Source organism: Balaenoptera physalus, assembly GCF_965194825.1.
Source record: "Balaenoptera physalus genome assembly, chromosome: 4".
Lineage (NCBI taxonomy): Eukaryota > Metazoa > Chordata > Mammalia > Artiodactyla > Balaenopteridae > Balaenoptera > Balaenoptera physalus.
This window is the reverse complement of record NC_138891.1, coordinates 40,054,801-40,074,049: the sequence shown is the minus strand read 5'-3', so window position 1 is coordinate 40,074,049 and position 19,249 is coordinate 40,054,801. Positions and strand designations below refer to the sequence as shown.

General features: G+C 44.2%; 1 pseudogene across 1 annotated transcript in view; it reads left to right on the top strand.

Annotated features, from left to right (window-relative positions):
• The first annotated feature begins 1,308 nt into the window (after positions 1-1,308).
• Positions 1,309-19,249, top strand: part of LOC309659679 (P2Y purinoceptor 3 pseudogene) — a 136,655-nt pseudogene continuing 118,714 nt past the window's right edge. Inside the window, exon 1 of the transcript XR_014268357.1 lies at positions 1,309-11,072. The product of XR_014268357.1 is annotated as a P2Y purinoceptor 3 pseudogene (transcript). The remainder of the gene's footprint in view (positions 11,073-19,249) is intronic.

The following is a 19,249-nucleotide window of genomic DNA, read 5'->3' as shown; positions in this document are numbered from 1 at the left end:
AATGAGGTTCAAAAAATATCCAGTTGGTTCTTTTACCATAAGCATACATAACAGCATTCCTTCATTAATAGGACTGTCAATTCAAATGTATGGTTTATGCATGAACAAAATATCTCAGAGTCAAAGCTCTGACTGGTATGCTATTAATAAATGAAACTCTGTGTTGGAGACCATCTTCAAATATTATGTTTGCTATCTACAATCGCTTTAAGAGTCATGAGAAGTTTCTAATATAAGTATGTGTTTTAGAAAACAAGTTCATAATTTAGACATCATTAAAGAAAAATCGGGTTTAGTGAAAAAGAAAATCCATTCTCTTAGGTGTATCTTCTCTTTCTAATGCTCTTCTGTACTCAGAGAAAACACACCAAGTGCCAGCTGCTCACAGCCCTCCTCTGAGGGGAACTGTCTTTCTCAAAACCTCCACAGAAAAAGCAACCCTTAGTGCTCATCCATCAAGTGTGGCCCTGCTCCTAACTCTGTGATCCCATCACAGTAGCCCCTGGCCATAATGAAGGGGCCACCCAGGCAGCCCATGTCTGTGCAGACCCACAGCATGCCAGAGGCCTGGCTGTGACAGTCCTATCCAAACAGGAATAATGGTGAATACCTGGGTCAATCAGAGCCTCTTGGGAAATTTTCTATGGCTCTGTGGGCAGAGTTAGCCATCTGCAACAGTACTAGAAGCCGAAGGAAGCCCAGAGGGAAAGCCAAGTCAGGAGAAGCAAGGAGGAAGCACAAACTGAATGGAGAAGCAATGAAATCGAGAAAAAAAGAAAAGGGTGAGTACATTGGTTAGAGCAGCAGAAAAAGGGTTCACTAGGGGTAGTCCTCAGCCCCTCCCCCATATGTAATTCACACCAAGTCACACTCATTTCCCTCCTAAATGTCCACTGGATACACCCATTACTCTCTGTTCCCACCCTCACCACTCAGGTCAAAGCTACCATGATGTCCCTTCTAGACTAGAGGAAATGCTCCCTCACCTGTTTCCAATACTCCCTGCTCTCCACACAGCATTTAATCTAATCATCTTTCTCTGTGTTTCTTAGATACACACACACACACACACACATTAAACCCTTTAGTAGGAAAAATCAAATAGATCTAAATGGGAAAGTCTTTCATATGCTAATCCAGAAGAATATCCTTATGACCTCAGGGTAGAGAAAGAGTCTTAAACCAGATACAAAAAGCACAAACAAAAGGAATATTGATCATTTCAACTATGTTAAAATTAAAAACTTCATTCCTTAAAAAAAAACCAAACTATATATATATATATATATATATATATATGCAGTTAAGTCAGGGAAAGCCAGAGTAGGAAAACAAATAGTTGTAACATGAGTAACAGAAAATATTTTTATTGAAAATACGTAAAGATCTCCTAAAACTCAATAACAAAAAGACAGACAACTCAATAGAAAAAATGAGCAAGAAGAAACTAGAAGAATCACTTCATACAAAAGGATCCCAGTCCAGGTACAGCAGGAGCCCCTCATCTCCCACGTAGAAGCAGCACAGAAGTGTGTGGGGAGGAAGGGGGAACACCTCACAGGGCAAAAAATACTGGGGTTTGGTGAGAAAACCTGATGCCTGAGGGTAAGAGTGGATGAAGGCAGGGTCCCTCCTTCGCCGGTCACTCCCCGTGCCCCTCACCCTGCTCCCTGGGATTGCACTCCCAAACATGATGGTAGCACACCCTCCTGCCTCTCACCCCCTGTGCTGAATGTCCAAAGCCATCGTGGATTCCTCCCCCCTACCCTAGCAACACCCTAGCAACAGGAAAGACTCTGACAGTGGACCACACATCCATCAGCGTGTTACTGCTGTAAAGGGCACTTTAGGGAAGCTGTGGGCGGAACCTGATGCCTAAGGGGAAGAGTGGATGAAGACAGGGTCCTAAAATACAAGCCCTCTACTCTGCAGATGCCTTGGGCAACTTTACCATTAGTCCTCAAGCCCCAGACTCGACCACTGATCTCCTCTCTTGCCCCAAACCAAACCAGCTTTCTACATTTCTGCACAGAGCACACAGGCAAAGACTCAGTCCTGACGCGTTTAAATATCTTTGATGCCAAATGAAAGGAAAAGGAAAAAGTTTCATAAAGATCTCCTTTCAGGGTCGTGAGCCCAGAGGCAATGATGGACTTCCAGAGCCACAGGATGTTGTAGCCAAGATTATTTTTACTGCACCATTAATGTTAAAAATTCTGATTTCAAAGTCAGTGGAGGGGTGGTATTACACATTTGTATAGATGAAGTAAAAAGATTATTTTTTCAGTAGTGATTATTTTTCCCAACAGAGTAACATCAGTTTCAGGGCAGCCACCTTCTCTGTTGTGACAATACAATGTCAGAGTGATGTTTCCCAATCCCTCCCTGTGTTTACACTAATTTGAAGCTGCCAATTATGTCAGATCCTTGTCAACAGAAAACAAAAATGTGCAAGCTGCTAAATTAATTATTGAAATTAAGCACTCACTGTCTCTCGACAGTCTTCTAAATTATTTAAAGGATCCAATTTGCTTTTCCTTGTGAAAAATAAAAGCCCTTGGGCTCTTAGGTTTGGAGACAATTCACACATGGAAGAGGGATCTAGGTACACAGGAGGCGTAAGCCCACACTGGAAAAATATAATACAAAATCATTAAAAGGCTAACGAGTGCCTTTTATCTTAAGACTCAAGGTACACTTTAAAACGGGGTTGCTGGACTTCCCTGGTGGCACAGTGGTTAAGAATCTGCCTGCCAATGAAGGGGGCACGGGTTTGAGCCCTCGTCCGGGAAGATCCCACATGCCGCGGAGCAACTAAGCCCGTGCGCCACAACTACTGAGCCCACGCACTGCAACTACCAAAGCCCGCGCGCCTAGAGCCCGTGCTCCGCAACGAGAAGCCACCGCAATGAGAAGCCCGCGCACCACAACGAAGAGTAGCCCCCGCTCACCGCAACTAGAGAAAGCCCACGTGCAGCAATGAAGACCCAACGCAGCCATAAATAAATAAATTAATTTTTAAAAAAACTGGGTTGCTAGGTAGATCTCGTTCTTGACAGTTTTTTAAAACTCTGTTTTGTCCTCTTTCTCTTTACCATTATCTCTAGACCATGCTTTTTGAGCTAGGGTTCAGTTATCTATAACAAAGGCACTACATCTAATGACTTCAGGGATGACCTGCTCTTTTATTTCCTTGTCTTCTTTCTTTGTTATGTGGTTAGGGGGGTGAGAAGGGGGAAGGTAGCTAAAAAAAAAAAAAAATTTCCCTGGAAATCTGGAAATTTGCTGAGTCTCTGCTTTGTAAAAGAAGCCCAGGCTTTTCCCAAATCTTTGCAGATAAGACTTCCACTGAACCTCAGTTTGCTCAGCTGTATAATGGGGGAAATAATGCTGGCCATGCCTATCTCACAAGATCTTTTTAAAAATCAATCCCAGCAAGGCTGCTTTCAGCTGATTGCAACACCATTTCATTGTGTGAACCTAACATAGTAACTTTGGACAAAAGACCAATAGGAGGTGGTTTGGTTGCTGTGATTTTCTGTATGTCCTCAATGAATTATATCTTATCCACAGCTGCTATGGCTGGACCTGAGCCCTGTCCCAATTTCTGCTTCCTTCTGGAGGAAAAAATTGTAACCTGTCTGTCAGTCTTCATCGCCACCCAGTGGTCTATTGGCCAAATAACACCAAACTATCTAGTGGATTTGAAACACATAGGAAAAGTAAGTAATTCAAAGTAAACCACTGACTATTGCAATCCACCACCTAATTAAATGTACCTTGGGGCCCTATTTTTTAAAACTTATTGAAAAATAAAAAAATTATGTTGTGAATATGAGTATGAATAATAAATTTCTAATTCATCTTTGGAAATTAAGAAATGCATATATTACAGTGGCTTTTTGAGAAACCTCCATACTGTTTTCCACACCACTGTGGGCGGGGCATATAGGGGTGGGGAGTGGGAGGTACAAGCTATTGGGTGTAAGAGAGGCTCAGGGATGTATTATACAACACGGGGAATATAGCCAATATTTTGTAATAACTGTTAATGGAGTGTAACCTTTAAAATGTGTATTAAAAATTAAAGGTAAAAGTAAAAATTTTAAAGAAATGCATATATTTATCAACAGTTTTAAGGAATAACTTGTAAAAACAAATTTACTGTCTGAAGGCATTTATGAGACTCCATTAAACAGCTCCATTTCTCTAAGAAAGGTCTCTAGATACAAGTAAAATATTAAATATTAAAATCAATTTATAGATTTAAACACATTTATAATACAATAGTGGCATTTTAAAAATGAAAATAAGCAATGCCTACTCCTTTGACCCAAAATCTTTTTTAAAGGGGATCTTATTTTCTCAATTCAACAACCACTCCTCCACAACTGAAAGGCAGTTAACATTTCGTTGCTACTCAAATTTATTCATAACTTTTCCCTTTTCTGAACTCTTGAAATATGTATCTTACAAATACTTATTAAAGGAGAGAGAATACCTCTTTCTTCATCTTAGCTGAGTCATTCCTATGGGTAGTAATAACTATTTCAAACCACGAAAATGATAAAGACTTCCCTGTCCCCTTGGGAAGATGTCCACCATGGTACTCAGAGGTCATTGCTGCTCCGGGGATGACTAGCTGAGACCCCTGTTTAGCAGGGAGCCAGAAACAGGCCCAGGCTCTTGGAGACCCACAGTGGGAAGAACTCTAGGCTGAAGATTAGAAGTCATGGTACCCATTTAACCCACATTCAGGATTCTCACTTCATTATTTTCTCAAGGCCCAAATCCCCACTGAGTCCAACAGTGAAACAAATTCCAACTCTAAACCATGTCAGTCTTTTTGAAAGCTTGTGAAGAAATGCTGACAAAGAGGGGAAACTACATGTTACAACATACACTCACTTTCTAGAAGTGAGGACATCTCTCTCCTGAGAATTCCATTCATCACAGCAACCGTCCCCCAACTTCTCTTCTCTCTATTGTAAAACCCCAGCCTGCTTCTCTTCCACTGAGTCTTTTCCTTTGTTCTGTGAATAGCTAATAGCCCCTCAATGCTGAATCCCAATGAATGGAGGAAGCTAGGAGTTCTAGGGAGACAGGAGAAAAGTCAGGGAATTGCAGAGGCTAGAAAAGAGGCTTCAAGGAGGAGGTGGTCAACGTCATCACAGCTTTTGGCAAGTGAATTAACCCTTTATGGCCTGAGTTTTTCTCCCTCTTCCTTTCTCCATAATAGCAGCCTCAATAATGCACTGGTCCAAACACTGTGTAGTTCTCTTATACAATGTCTCGACTAAGGATGGTCAATCTCTCACCAAAAGCTGTCCCTCCAGACTGGGTAGGCCTGGAAATGCATGGAAGATATCTTAGTCTTCTCAAACTGCTGGAACAAAATGCCACAGACTGGGTGGTTTAAAACAACATAAATGTATTTCTCACAGTTATGGAAACTGGGAAGTCCAAAATCTCAAGAACTGCAGGGTTTGGTTCCTGATGAGGGCTCTCGTCCTGGCTTACAGTCCACCTTCTTGCTACGTCCTCACAAGAGAGAGAAAGCTCTCTGCTGTCCTTTATTATTAAGACACTAATCCTACTGGATTAGGGCCTCACTCTTTTTTTTTTAACATCTTTATTGGAGTATAATTGCTTTACAATGGTGTGTTAGTTTCTGCTGTATAACAAAGTGAATCAGCTATACATATACATATATTCCCATATCCCCTCCCTCTTGTGTTTCCCTCCCACCCTCCCTATCCCATCCCTCTAGGTGGTCACAAAGCACCGAGCTGATCTCCCTGTGCTATGTGGCTGCTTCCCACTAGCTATTTTACATTTGGTAGTGTATATATGTCCATGCCACTCTCTCACTTCGTCCCAGCTTACCCTTCCCCCTCCCAGTGTCCTCAAGTCCATTCTCTACGTCCAAGTCTTTATTCCTGTCCTGCCCCTAGGTTCTTCAGAACCCTTTTTTTTTTTTTAGATTCCATATATATGTGTTAGCATATGGTATTTGTTTTCCTCTTTCTGACTTACTTCACTCTGTATGACAGACTCTAGGTCCATCCACCTCACTACAAATAACTCAATTTCGTTTCTTTTTATGGCTGAGTAATATTCCATTGTATATATGTGCCACATCTTCTTTATCCATGCATCTGTGGATGGACACCGAGGTTGCTTCCATGTCCTGTCTATTGTAAATAGTGCTGCAATGAACATTGTGGTGCGTGATTCTTTTTGAATTATGGTTTTCTCCAGGTATATGTAGGCCCCCATTGTTATGACCTTATTTGACTTTAATTACTTCCTTACTCCAAATGTAGTCACACTACAGGTTAGGGGTTCAATACATGAATTTGTAGGTGACACAATTCAGACCACAGCAGAAGGTCATAGCCAGGAAGAAAAGTGACCTTGTCAGTTATGAGGTGGTAAAGTCACACTCGTCCTCCCATCCTTCCACATAAACCAAAGAGCTCAGGCTTCCAGGGCACCATGGTCTCTAGCAGAAGAGGGAGGAGGGGAGGGAAGAGAACCAAAATGTGTTGGGTCACTCCCTTGTGAGTGTGCCTTTCTTCCAGCTAATTCTCACAGTAACCTCACCAGAGACACTGTCCCATGTTACAACTGGGGAGACTGTCACTCAGAGAGATAAGGTAACTTGCTTCTTCAGACTGTACTCATGGTCCCTGGCAGAGCTGGGATTTGAGTGCTTTTCACCACAGCTGTGAGGGGGCAGAAGCCCACAGCCCCCATCAGGAGCAAACCCACCAGACTGGAGGGCCTAGCGAGCCCCACCAGGGTGTCTTCTCTGACCCGCGATTTCCTCACAGTAAAATGGAGCTATGCTTCATCCACACGGTTGTTTTGAGGACTAAGCAAAATCACGGTGTGAACTGGCAGACCCGAGTCTGCATTGGACAAGCCTGGTTCCCCTCCTCAGCCTCCCTCTGAGCGCCCACACCGAGCTGGGAAGGCAGCTTCGCTGGAAATAACTAAGCATTTGCCAGCCCTCCACGTGGTAGGTGATGGGACAAAATGAATGAAAACGACATTCTTTTTACTCACCCAGCCAAAAAGCTTTGCTCTCCCAGTCAGGCAGATCTTCAAGTCAGGTGACGAGGTGGCGAGCCCCTTGGCAGGCTGCAGCACGTCCCCACCACCTCGGAGCATCAGTCCCAGGCTTCAGGCTTCAGCTCAGGCACTGGCCTCACCGCCTGCCCGGTCTCAGGGACACCCTCAACACCTCCTCTGGCTCACGTCCCACATCCAATCTGTCCTGTTGCTCCTGCCTCAGCAGTGCCTCTGGAGTCAAGTCCTCTCTCCTCATCAACCCTGTATGGCCTCACTTGGGGTCCCGAGCATCTCCCACCTGCATGCACTGCTCCGGCGCCCTTACAGTCTGACTGTTCCAGCCTTGGTTCCGTGCTGCTGCCGGGTGTCTTCCTGCCACACAGCTTCATCCCGTCACTGTCCTGCTTAAGCACATCCATCATCCTCCTTATGCCTCCTCAGTTTTCACCCTCCACACTGGTAATCCTGCCATCCCAGGACCCTTCGGCTCTGTCTCCTTGCATGTGCTGTGCCCCCAACCCTGCCCCAAATGCCCCTCACCCTTCTTTCCCAGCAAGCTCCTCTTTGTTCCCCCAAGCAGCTCCCATGGCACTAGTCTAAGAAGCCTTCACTCGACTCCCTCCGCACCCTGCTGGTTTTCCCAGCATTTGGTTGACCATTTCCCACATTGCAAGGCAATGTATCTGCTTGTCTTCCCCACCGGACTGTGAGAGCCTGGAGAGCGAGGACCGTGCTTTATTCACCTTTTATCCCTAGTGCCTGACCAATAGATGCTCCGTAAGTGTTTGTTGACTCATAGAATGCATGAGGTCTCTGTTCCTTCTGTTGTGAGTAAACATCTATATGGTACAGTTTACAGCCAACACTCAATGTACCCCAAAATTACCCAACTTAAACTTTTCTCTCTTGCCCCGTATTAACTCATCTTTCTGAAGGTTAACCCCTAGAAATCAACTTCATTCCACCCCTGTAGGCTCCATGCTGACTGGCCCACTGATTTCTCAACGCACCAGAAACTGCAGGCTCCACACACAGCTGCCTCAGCTCTGTGGGTCTGCCTGTTGGATCTGTTTTGTCAGCAGGGACAGGGGTAGGAAAGAAGATGCACCTGGCTTCATGGCTCAGATCTGTTTTCTTGGATGTCCGGGATGCTGAGATGGTTAATAGGCAAATCGGCCTCAGGATTCAAATATGCAGTTAATAAATCCTGAAAGAGATACAAATCAAAATCCTCCCACAGAGCCTGCAGGCAAAACGTGTGCTTTCCCTAATCCTCCCTAACCCCCAAGGATCACTTTCTACTCCACCATGGCATGTGGGGTGAGAACAAGTCACAGCGTTGGAGGTGGTGTGTCCTGTTCAAATGACAGCAGCAACTTCCTGCCACCATTTATATCTGAGCTTCCTACCAACCCATCCTGGAGCCAAGAGCATACAAGTCAGGGTAAGGGCAGCCCTGTGGACCTGGTAAGTCTAGAAGCCCTGCTTTTGAAGACTGCTTTGCCCTTGGGGTTAACTCTTTTTTTTCTGGAGCTGGTCTCTCTCAGACAAGGACTCTGACCAGACTTTGGGAGTTGCATGCCAAATCAAGGCAGACACTAACACCCAGCTGAGGTCATGATGCTCTGCCATCCATTTTGCTTCTCCCCAGGGGAAGGAGAAGCAGGAACAGCTGTGCTCCCAGAGGGAGCCTCCCAGGAGATAGAGAAGCTGGATACCAACATCTCAAAGGAAGAAAGATTCTGCTATTTCTCGGAGGACTACAAACAAATCTACCTCCCCCTGACCTACAGTATCATCTTCATGCTAGGCCTCCCCCTGAATGGCACTGTTCTGTGGCTCTCCTGGCACCAAACCAAGCGCTGGAGCTGTGCCACCATCAATCTGGTGAACCTGATGGTAGCCGACCTGCTTTATGTGCTGACATTGCCCTTCCTCATCATCACCTACTCCCTCAGTGACAGATGGCCCTTCGGGGAGCTGCTCTGCAAGCTGGTGCGCTTCCTGTTCTACACCAACCTCTACAGCAGCATCCTGCTGCTGACCTGCATCTCCGTTCACCGCTTCCCGCGCGTGTGCCACCCGCTGCGTTCGCTGCCCTACCGGACCCGCCGGCATGCCCTGCTGGGCACCGCCGCCACGTGGGCCCTGGTGGTCCCCCAGCTGCTGCCTACGCTGGTCTTCTCCCAAATGGACTACATCAACGGCCAGATGGTCTGCCACGACATGACCAGCCCAGAGCATTTTGATGAGTTTTCCGCCTGCGGCGTGGTCCTGATGTTGTCCTGCTTTGTCTTTCCCTCCTTGGTCATCTTGGCGTGCTACTCACTGATGGTCAGGATCCTGACCAAGCCAGGGGAGACTCTCATGATGGTGGGCAGCGCGGTCCGAGCCAAGTCCCTCCGGACCACCCTGCTGGTATGCGGCCTCTTCACCCTCTGTTTTGCGCCCTTCCACATAACACGCTCCCTCTACTTCACGCTCCGCTTCCTACCTTCACAGAACTGCCAGCTCTTGATGGTGGCCAGCCTGGCCTACAAGATATGGAGGCCTCTGGTGAGCCTGAGCAGCTGCCGCAACCCAGTCCTGTACTTTCTGTCAGGTGGGCACAACAGAGTCAGGCTCTTCCAGGAACTGAGGCATGACAAGGTGGGTGAGCACCCAGCTGGAGCCAAGGGAGAGAGACCCAGGGGTGGGCACAGCTGGGTGCTGTCAAGAAGAGGTTCAGGGGAAAAGCTCCAAGATGTTGACAATGACCTGTTTGAACACAGGCATGTGCTAGTGGGAGAGGGGCTCAAGATCTCCTAGTGGTGTCCTGCTAGAAAGGATTTTATACTGATAAGAGATTTTTAAATAAGAATGTTTGAAAGAGTCACCAACACAAAGGAAAACTTTCTTAATTTAATGAGAGCTGACATTTATCTCTGGTCATTCAGATCTCAGCTCAAACATCACCTCCTCCAAATCCACTCCTGCCACCCTAGCCAATGTCGACCTCTCTCCCCTTAACCCAGTCACTCTCTATTTCCCTATTTATTGTCTTTGTAACACTTATTAGTACCTAGACTTGTTCATTTGTTTGTTTTTTTATGGTCTCTTCCCCCTAAACTGTAGGCTCCAATAGGACAGGGACCTCTTCTGTCTGAGTGCTGTACCCCTAACACCAGCCTCCACAGCAGGGCCCAGCACATGGTGAGTGCACAACAGGTAGGGGCTGAATGAGTGGGTGGATGGATGCATGGATGGAGCCCTTGATATGTAAGAGCACTTTATGAGAAGTAACTCATTTAATCCTCACAACAGCCCTTGGATACAGGAGCTACTGTTAGCCCCATTTACAGATCAGGAAACTGAAGCACAAAGCTTTAAGTAGCTTGTCCAAGGTCACCCAGCTGGAGAATGCTCAGATCATAGTGTTGGATGGAAGCTTTGAACCCAAGCACTGGCTCTGAAGCACATACCCCTAAGATTGAAGCAGATGGCCCAATCCAAACACTGATCAAGAGCTGGCTGGCACTATGGAGAACAGTATGGAGGTTCCTTAAAAATCTAAAAATAGAACTACCATATGACCCAGCAATCCCACTACTGGGCATATACCCTGAGAAAACCACAATTCAAAAAGAGTCATGTACCACAATGTTCACTGCAGCTTTATTTACTATAGCCAGGACATGGAAACAACCTAAGTGTCCATCGACAGATGAATGGATAAAGAAGACGTGGCACACGTATACAATGGAATATTACTCAGCCATAAAAAGAAATGATATTGAGTTATCTGTAGTGAGGTGGATGGACCTAGAGTCTGTCATACACAGTGAAGTAAGTCAGAAAGAGGAAAACAAATACCGTATGCTAACACATATATATGGAATCTAAACAAAACAAAACAAAATGGTTCTGAAGAACCTAGGGGCAGGACAGGAATAAAGACGCAGACGTAGAGAATGGACTTGAGGACATGGGGAGGGGGAAAGGCAAGCTGGGACGAAGTGAGAGAGTGGCATGGACATATATACACTCCCAAATGTAAAATAGATAGCTAGTGGGAAGCAGCTGCATAGCACAGGGAGATCAACTCGGTGCTTTGTGACCACCTAGAGGGTTGGGATAGGGAGGGCGGGAGGGAGACGTAAGAGGGAGGAGATATGGGGATATATGTATACGTATAGCTGATTCACTTTGTTGTACAGCAGAAACTGACACACCATTGTAAAGCAATTATACTCCAATGAAGATGTAAAAAAATAAAATTTAAAAAAAAGAGCTGGCTGAGTTTTCCTTGACAGCACCAGCTCACTTGTTTACATAACTGCTGTTACCAGCAGACCACTGGGTATGCAGTGAGTGCTCTCTTCCTACACTTCTTAACCAGTGTTCTGGTTAAGGTCAGAAAAAGCTCTGCAGGGTAAAGTGGCTGTGTGAATAATGGTCCACCTTATTCTTATTTGAACATAATGTCTCAGTTTGTGACAGAAAAGTTTTACCACTGTCTTAAGTCATAATGTAATGTTCATCCTCTTAAAAAAGAAAAATCCAAGGTAATCCCAAAAAAACCCCTTAAAAAAAAACTCTCATATTTAAACAATAATGATCTCCAAGGAGTTCTCAGATCTAAACATACGTTATTTAATAATTCATTATAATCTCCCTATGAAGAGGTACATAAGCCTTTTTCGTAAAAACCAAAGTGAAACCCCTCATTACCACCCCACTCTATTTACAGGAACTGTCTGAGTAAACCACGTACATATCTAAATTATAAAATTTTATTCTAAAAGTGCAGTTTATTGCTTTCAAGGGCACACAATAATTAGAAGTAAACTAAGTGTTGCCTAGCGGAATTCCTTAGGATAATTAGTTTAATGAATAGGCAAGGATGTTTTCTAATTAGCAGGTCAGCTGTTTCTACATAAGTAAGTGCTACTATAGTAGCTGAGAGACCTTAAAACTGTTTGCTCTTTTGAATATTCTCTCAGTTGTCTCAGTTGTCTTATATTATTAATTTTTGTCCCTTTCTTCTCATCAACACACAGGGAAGATTCAGCTGACCTACAGTCCTATCACCCCTTACAAGTGAGCAAGGTTTAACATTCCTGGAGAACTGGTACATAGGCTCCCCAGTAAAAGCTGAAAGCCATTCCACGTGCCACTTAGCCATTACCTCTAATGCCCACCAGCCTGCCGACCCTAGAAATGGAAAGAAAATTAATCTAGACTCTTCAGGATGCATCGCCTTTATGTAAAAAGCAAGCGCTTTATACCCTTGGCCAAAGTTTTCCAGCCTTTAGTCCTTGTTAACCTATGTGCTTGCAATTATTTCTCTGGTCCATATAATGCTCATTTTGCTTCTGCAGAATCTTTTGACCTACTTAACAGCAAAGTATAAGCATCCACTTTTAACTTATTTCTTGCTAGTTGGTATCAAAAAAGTTTAACTTAGTTGTCATCGTATCCTGGTTTTCAGGGATAGCTATCTCAAGAGACAAGAATCAAAGCAGACTATTCCCTTTGGAGAAAGGGCCTTATTGAAAGGGGAGCTGGGAACTCACTGCCCAACAAAAGTCAAGGGGATACTCCTGACTCCCCTGTGGTTATCAAAAACCTATCTACACAAGGGGACAAGGGGACTTTAAGAAACAAAGATTCTTCCTGAATCTCCCCATTCAATGCCCACCACCCTGGTGAAAGCCAGCAGCCTCAAATGTGTTGTCACCCTGGGCCCCGAGCATCTCGCATAATCTACCTGGCTGCTTGGACAGGTTAAAACAAAATAGAAGGTCAGCAAATATCATGTTCGAGATACCACGACTGGGGCAGTACTGGATGCAAATATGATGGCTGTATCCACCTACAAGTGTCAAGCACAGTGCCAGCCCGTGAGGAGGTTACAGACTGTTGGAGAAACAAAACCAAAACATACAAACAACAGTATGAGCACTAATTAACAACTTCAGCAGCTACAGAAAAAAATCATGTCAGTTGTTGATTCATCAGAAACAAACCACACCGTCAGTATGAGGGAAGTTTCAGCAGCGGGCAGAGGGTGTGGGGACCATGAATGGCGTCATGAGTATGCTGAAGGCTGGGTGAAACTGCCATTATTAGAATTTCCCAAGCATTGGAGAGAATGGAAAATTTGTGTGGGGACCAGTGGTTGGTTCCTGACGGGTAGGAGGTGGAGACAATGCTGGAAGGCGGGCTGAAGTGTGATTACGAAGCGCCGTCCCAAAGCCAGCAAAAGAACCGCTCCCCGAGGCACGGGGACCCACCAAGGGCATTTGGGCAGGAGGGTGACAGGATCAAAGCTGTGACTTAGGAACTTAATCTGGCAGCCATTGTGTTCAGAGAAGAGAAACAAAATGTCACAGCAGGCTTCTGTGAGATCTCCTAATTGGCCTTCCTTCCCTTCAAAGCCAGCCTACACACCACCTCCAGATTTTCTTTTAAAGGACATTTTTCATAGATCATACTCTCCCTATTTCTGTCCATTCCCTCTCCCTATATTCTTACTTCTAATGGGATAAAGCCTAGATTTCTCATGCTGGTCTACCAGATCCATCACAGTCCAGTTCCAGCTAAACTTTCAACTCACAGGTCTCCCACCATACCATGTGGATTTCCACCTCACACATGTTCACCATGGGGCCACCATTTACCACTCAACACTCTCCCCCAAACCTTCTCCACATGCCTAGGGACTCATCTTTCCCAGATCTTGGGGTCTACTTCCTCTGATCTCACAGTGCACTGCTGACTCACCCACTGGGCCTATCACCTTGGAGTTGATAATGGGCTCCTTTATCATTCAGGTCTGTTTTATCTCCCCTTCTACTCCATTTATCAGTCTATAGACTATGGCATCCTAGCAACATTCTGAACATGGTGGACACTCAGTAAGCAATGGTGATGCTGACGATGAAGAGGAGGAAGAGGAAGGTGATCACCATTCACAGGACCACTGCAGTGATGCAAGTGTACAGATAACGGGCATGAGTAGAACTAAAAAGATTTTAAAACATATTGGAAAGAATGAAGATGACCTAAATGGGAAGGAAATCCAAAAAAGAGGGGATATATGTATACATATAGCTGATTCACTTTGCTGTACAGTAGAAACTAACACAACAGTGTAAAGCAACTATACTCCAATAAAAATTAAAAATAAAATAAAATAAAATGGGGTCATAGAAACAAAGAATGAAGAGAAATGAAATAAATTATTGAGACATGGGTGGTAAGGGAGACAGAACAAAAATGGCTCTGAGACTCCAAGCCTGAGGAATCAAAAGAATGATCAACTAGCACCTAGCACATGGTGGGCACTCAACAGTTACTGGGGAAAGAAAAAGGAAGGAAGGGAAGGAGGGAGGTGACGAGCCTATGTATCATGAGGGAGAGTTCAGGCAAGTTAAACGTGAGCTGCTAGTGAGGCCTCAAGTTGGAAATGTAGGATGGAGGTTCGGAGACAGCTTAGGCTCAAGTTCTGGGTTTAGAGTTATCTGTCCAGGCAACTATTCAAAGCTGCAGATGGAAATTACATCTCTGAGGAAGAAAGGAAGAGAAAGAACAGAGGACCTAGGAGATACAAGAACCATAAAAAAAAATCCTTCCAGGCAACACAGGGACAGGAGGTGGTGCTGGATAACAGAGCGTTGGAAAATCAAACGAGGGCACAGTTTTAAGAAAGAGAGTAGTCAAGGGTATCACATGAAACAGACTAGTCGAAGAGAATGAACAGCTTTCTCTCAGCAAACAGCTCAAATGCCACCTCTTCCAAGAAGCCTACCCTGATCACCCATCAGAAGGCTCTTTCCCTTCTCTGACCCTTCGTCCACATCTATTAAGGCACATCTCCCTTCTACCAAGTATGAGCAGCATTATTTAAGTCCCCTTATTTCCCCTCCTACAGGATCTAACAGAGGCTTGAATATATGGGTACTCGCTAAATTTTTGTGGAGTACTCCTGTACTCCTGCGTATGCTTTTCTGGAATTACTGCCTGAACCCAGTTTATGAATGTGTGCCTATAAAACTAAATCACAAATCATTTGGGATTTATTCGTTCTCACACTCACCAATTGCAATTCAAAGCAATTCCAGAACACACAACACCTGTAAGCATTCTCACTTTTTAGCCCATATTTCAAGGACAGTAAAGATGGGAAATTTTTCACAAAGTCGTTTGCAATTAAACATAACCTAAGCTTATAAAGTTATGTATTCCCATTGTCTTTTACTTTCTTGTAAACAAGCCAAATCTCTTGCAATTTCTCAACTTTTTGTTTTGTTGAGGTTTTTTGTTTGTTTTTTTTTAATGTACCAAACAACTTCAAAGGTAACCGCCTCAAGAACAATTCCATGATAAGAAGCAGAACTTATGTTCCTGCAGCAAGCTGTAGCTGGGCATTTTTATAGCGGTTAAATCACAAACAAAAAGCAAAAAGTGCCACTTAGAAAATTAAAGAATCAGAGTCTGAGAATGTTCCATTCCGCAAGTAGAAAAACACATTAGCCACAAGACCTTTAGAAAGCATTAACCCAACAATCAAAGACACAGCCGCTGAACACTCTTTTTGTTCTCTCTTCTTTTATAGCCTAGTTTCTTGTGAGAATAGGCTACACTTTTTACTGCAATTTCTACCTTGAATTCATATGGCAAATCATTACGAGCCGGCTGCTGCCCACCCCACCATCCCATTCCATTGAAATTGCTCTCGACAACACACCAATGGCTTTCCAGCTACAAATTGAATGGTCAGGCCTTATCCTGCTTGAGCTTCCATGGCATTTGTCACTGTCACCCACTACCTTCTTAAACTCTTGCTTCCATAGAATGCACTCTCTCCTGCTTCTCTTCACACCTCTTCCTACTCCAGCCCCGTTAAGTGTGGTTGGGTGGGCCCAGAGCTCTGTCCTTGGCACTCTCTACTCTATCCTCACACTCCTCCTGGGCGATCTCACTGACTCCCTGATGGACCCACTGATGACTCCCAAACCTCTCTCCAGGGAAATCCTCTTGCATTTCAAACCCATGCTTCTGTCCATACAGCAGTCCCTTGGGCCCTGAAAGTTCCACAGAGCCAAAACTGAAATCACCTTCCTCCCAAACCTGATTTCTTTTTTTTCAACATCTTTATTGGAGTATAATTGCTTTACATTGTTGTGTTAGTTTCTGCTGTATAACAAAGTGAAGCAGCTATACGTATACATATATCCCCATACCCCCTCCCTCTTGCGTCTCCCTCCCACCCTCCCCATCCCACTCCTCTAGGTGGTCACAAAGAACCGAGCTGATCTCCCTGTGCTATGCAGCTGCTTCCCACTAGCTATCTATTTTACATTTGGTAGTGTATATATGTCCATGCCACTTTCTCACTTCGTCCCAGCTTACCCTTCCCCCTCCCCGTGTCCTCAAGTCCATTCTCTACATCTGCGTCTTTATTCCTGTCCTGTCCCTAGGTTTTTCAGAACTTTTTTATTTTTTAGATTCCATATATATGTGTTAGCATACAGTATTTGTTTTCCTCTTTCTGACTTACTTCACTGTGTATGACAGACTCTAGGTCCATCCACCTCACTACAAATAATTCAATATTGTTTCTTTTTATGCCTGAGTAATATTCCATTGTATATATGTGCCACATCTTCTTTATCCATTCATCTGTCGATGGACACTTAGGTTGCGTCCATGTCCTGGCTATTGTAAATAGTGCTGCAATGAACATTGTGGTATATGACTCTTTTTGTATTATGGTTTTCTCAGGGTATATGCCCAGTAGTGGGATTGCTGGGTCATATGGTAGTTCTATTTTTAGTTTTTTAAGGAACCTCCATACTGTTCTCCACAGTGGCTGTATCAATTTACATTCCCACCAACAATGCAAGAGGGTTTCCTTTTCTCCACACCCCTCCAGCATTTATTGTTTGTAGATTTTTTGATGATGGCCATTCTGACCGGTGTGAGGTGATACCTCATTTTAGTTTTGATTTGCATTTCTCTAATGATTAATGATGTTAAGCATCCTTTCATGTGTTTGTTGGAAATCTGTATATCTTCTTGGGAGAAATGTCTATTTAGGTCTTCTGCCCATTTTTGGTGGGTTGTTTTCTAGATATTGAGCTGCATGATCTGCTTGTATATTTTGGAGATTAATCCTTTGTCAGTTGCTTCATTTGCAAATATTTTCTCCCATTCTGAGGGTTGTCTTTTCATCTTGTTTATGGTTTCCTTTGCTGTGCGAAAGCTTTGAAGTTTCATTAGGTCCCATTTGTTTTTTTTTTTTTTTATTTCCCTTTCTCTAGGAGGTGGGTCAAAAAGGATCTGGCTATGATTTATGTCATAGAGTGTTCTTCCTATGTTTTCCTCTAAGAGTTTTATAGTGTCTGGCCTTACAGTTAGGTCTCTAATCCATTTTGAGTTTATTTTTGTGTATGGTGTTAGGGAGTGTTCTAGTTTCATTCTTTTCCATGTAGCTGTCCAGTTTTCCCAGCACCACTTATTGAAGAGGCTGTCTTTTCTCCATTGATGGCCCGTCTCCAGGCCCACCTCCCCACCACCTCCAAATCCCAGGCCAGGCTTCCTGCTGCTAATATAGGCCCTGTTCCCCTTGCAGCTGATTCTCTCATCCCAGCTCTCCCAGCCCTGTTGCTGCCAGCTCAAACCCACCCTCTCTCCTCTCCCTCTCATCCTCCTCCCACTTCACTCCATCAACCGTTTGACCACCTCTTGTCCACTGTAGCCTGCAAAATCTGGGCTCCACTGGGGTGGGGAAGGGGGAGAGGGATTCGCCTTTTGTCCTGATACTTTTATTTACTCAGGCAGATAGGGTCTGCTTTGAATGGTTAAAAACTACCTGAAAGTGATAAGACACAGACCCTGGAAATAATCAGATTTTCCTTGGGAAACTGAACCAGCCTCAATATTCGGGGAGGAGCAGGGGGGAGGGGGTTGGAATGAGCCTGGCAAGAAGCTTGAAACTCTCACCATCTCACACTTTTGGCTGTTTCTGAACAACCCACTGTATCCTAGAAATGTCCGAGCATGCTTCATTTGCTTGCCAAGGCCCAAAGGAATCTGAACGCCATCCTAAGAGGGCCCATCCTGTCCAAGCCATCAACTGAATGCAAGGAATGGATAGCTATTTCTCCAGACAATGTTTTAGGTCATCCATCAGTGAATACATATCTAACATATGGCAATTAACCATACTTATATGTTTCATAAATTAAGAACATGAGTGGTAGAAGGAACTCTAGTGATATTCCATTTTGCTAATCAGTAAATGGAAGCACAGAAAGCTACTACCCTACTAAATCTTAGGAGACAGCACCGAAAGCAATCGTCTTCAAAAAAACAAAAAAGACAAACTCCTAAAAAGTAGATGCAAATCCCAAATGGAATGCCTCATAAGTCCACTGATTTTCATTACACAACTGATTTGCAGTCAAACCTATGCGGGAAAAAAATCAGTCCAGGGAGCAGAGTAAGTTGGGCAGGGTAGCTGCCAAGAACTGGGACTGATAAAGATCCACCAAGAAGAGGACACATTCACTTGAGTGCATGACCATATATAAGAACACCTCAAGGGTATAAGTACTAATGATTTTGTAGTAAGTTTGGCTGTCTGTCCTGCCTGTATGATGTCAAAAACTTTTCAGTATTTCTTACAAAACACCAAAGTTTTCCCCATTGCCCTCAAGGCAGCAAATCTCTGCTCAGAGCTCCAAGAACCTGCAAATGGCAGAAGCCAAGGGGGCTGAGGCTGAGGCTGAGTCATTCCAGAAATCACGGACAGCTTGCAGACAACTTGAAGCTGCTTTCTGCTACCACTGGGACCAAAATATAAGTGCCTTTACCCCCTATTTTCTATCGTTTTTTTCACCTGTGGTTCCCTTCACATTCAATTTCCTTCCTGTCAATGCAAATTGTTTCTCACTCAGGGCTTGTTTAACTCCCACCTACATTCCGAAACTTCTTTGGAAAACGCTACCTGTTACCTCCGTCCCTTCTGAACCCTAACTACCACTTTCTTCAAACAGTAGCACTTAAATTTCTGTTGTATTTGGTTCTTTGTGGGTTTTTTAAAACTCTTATTATACAGTAAGTATTTACTGTTGAAAAATTAGAAAATACAAATAACCAAAAAAAAGTCAGCACCCAGAGACAT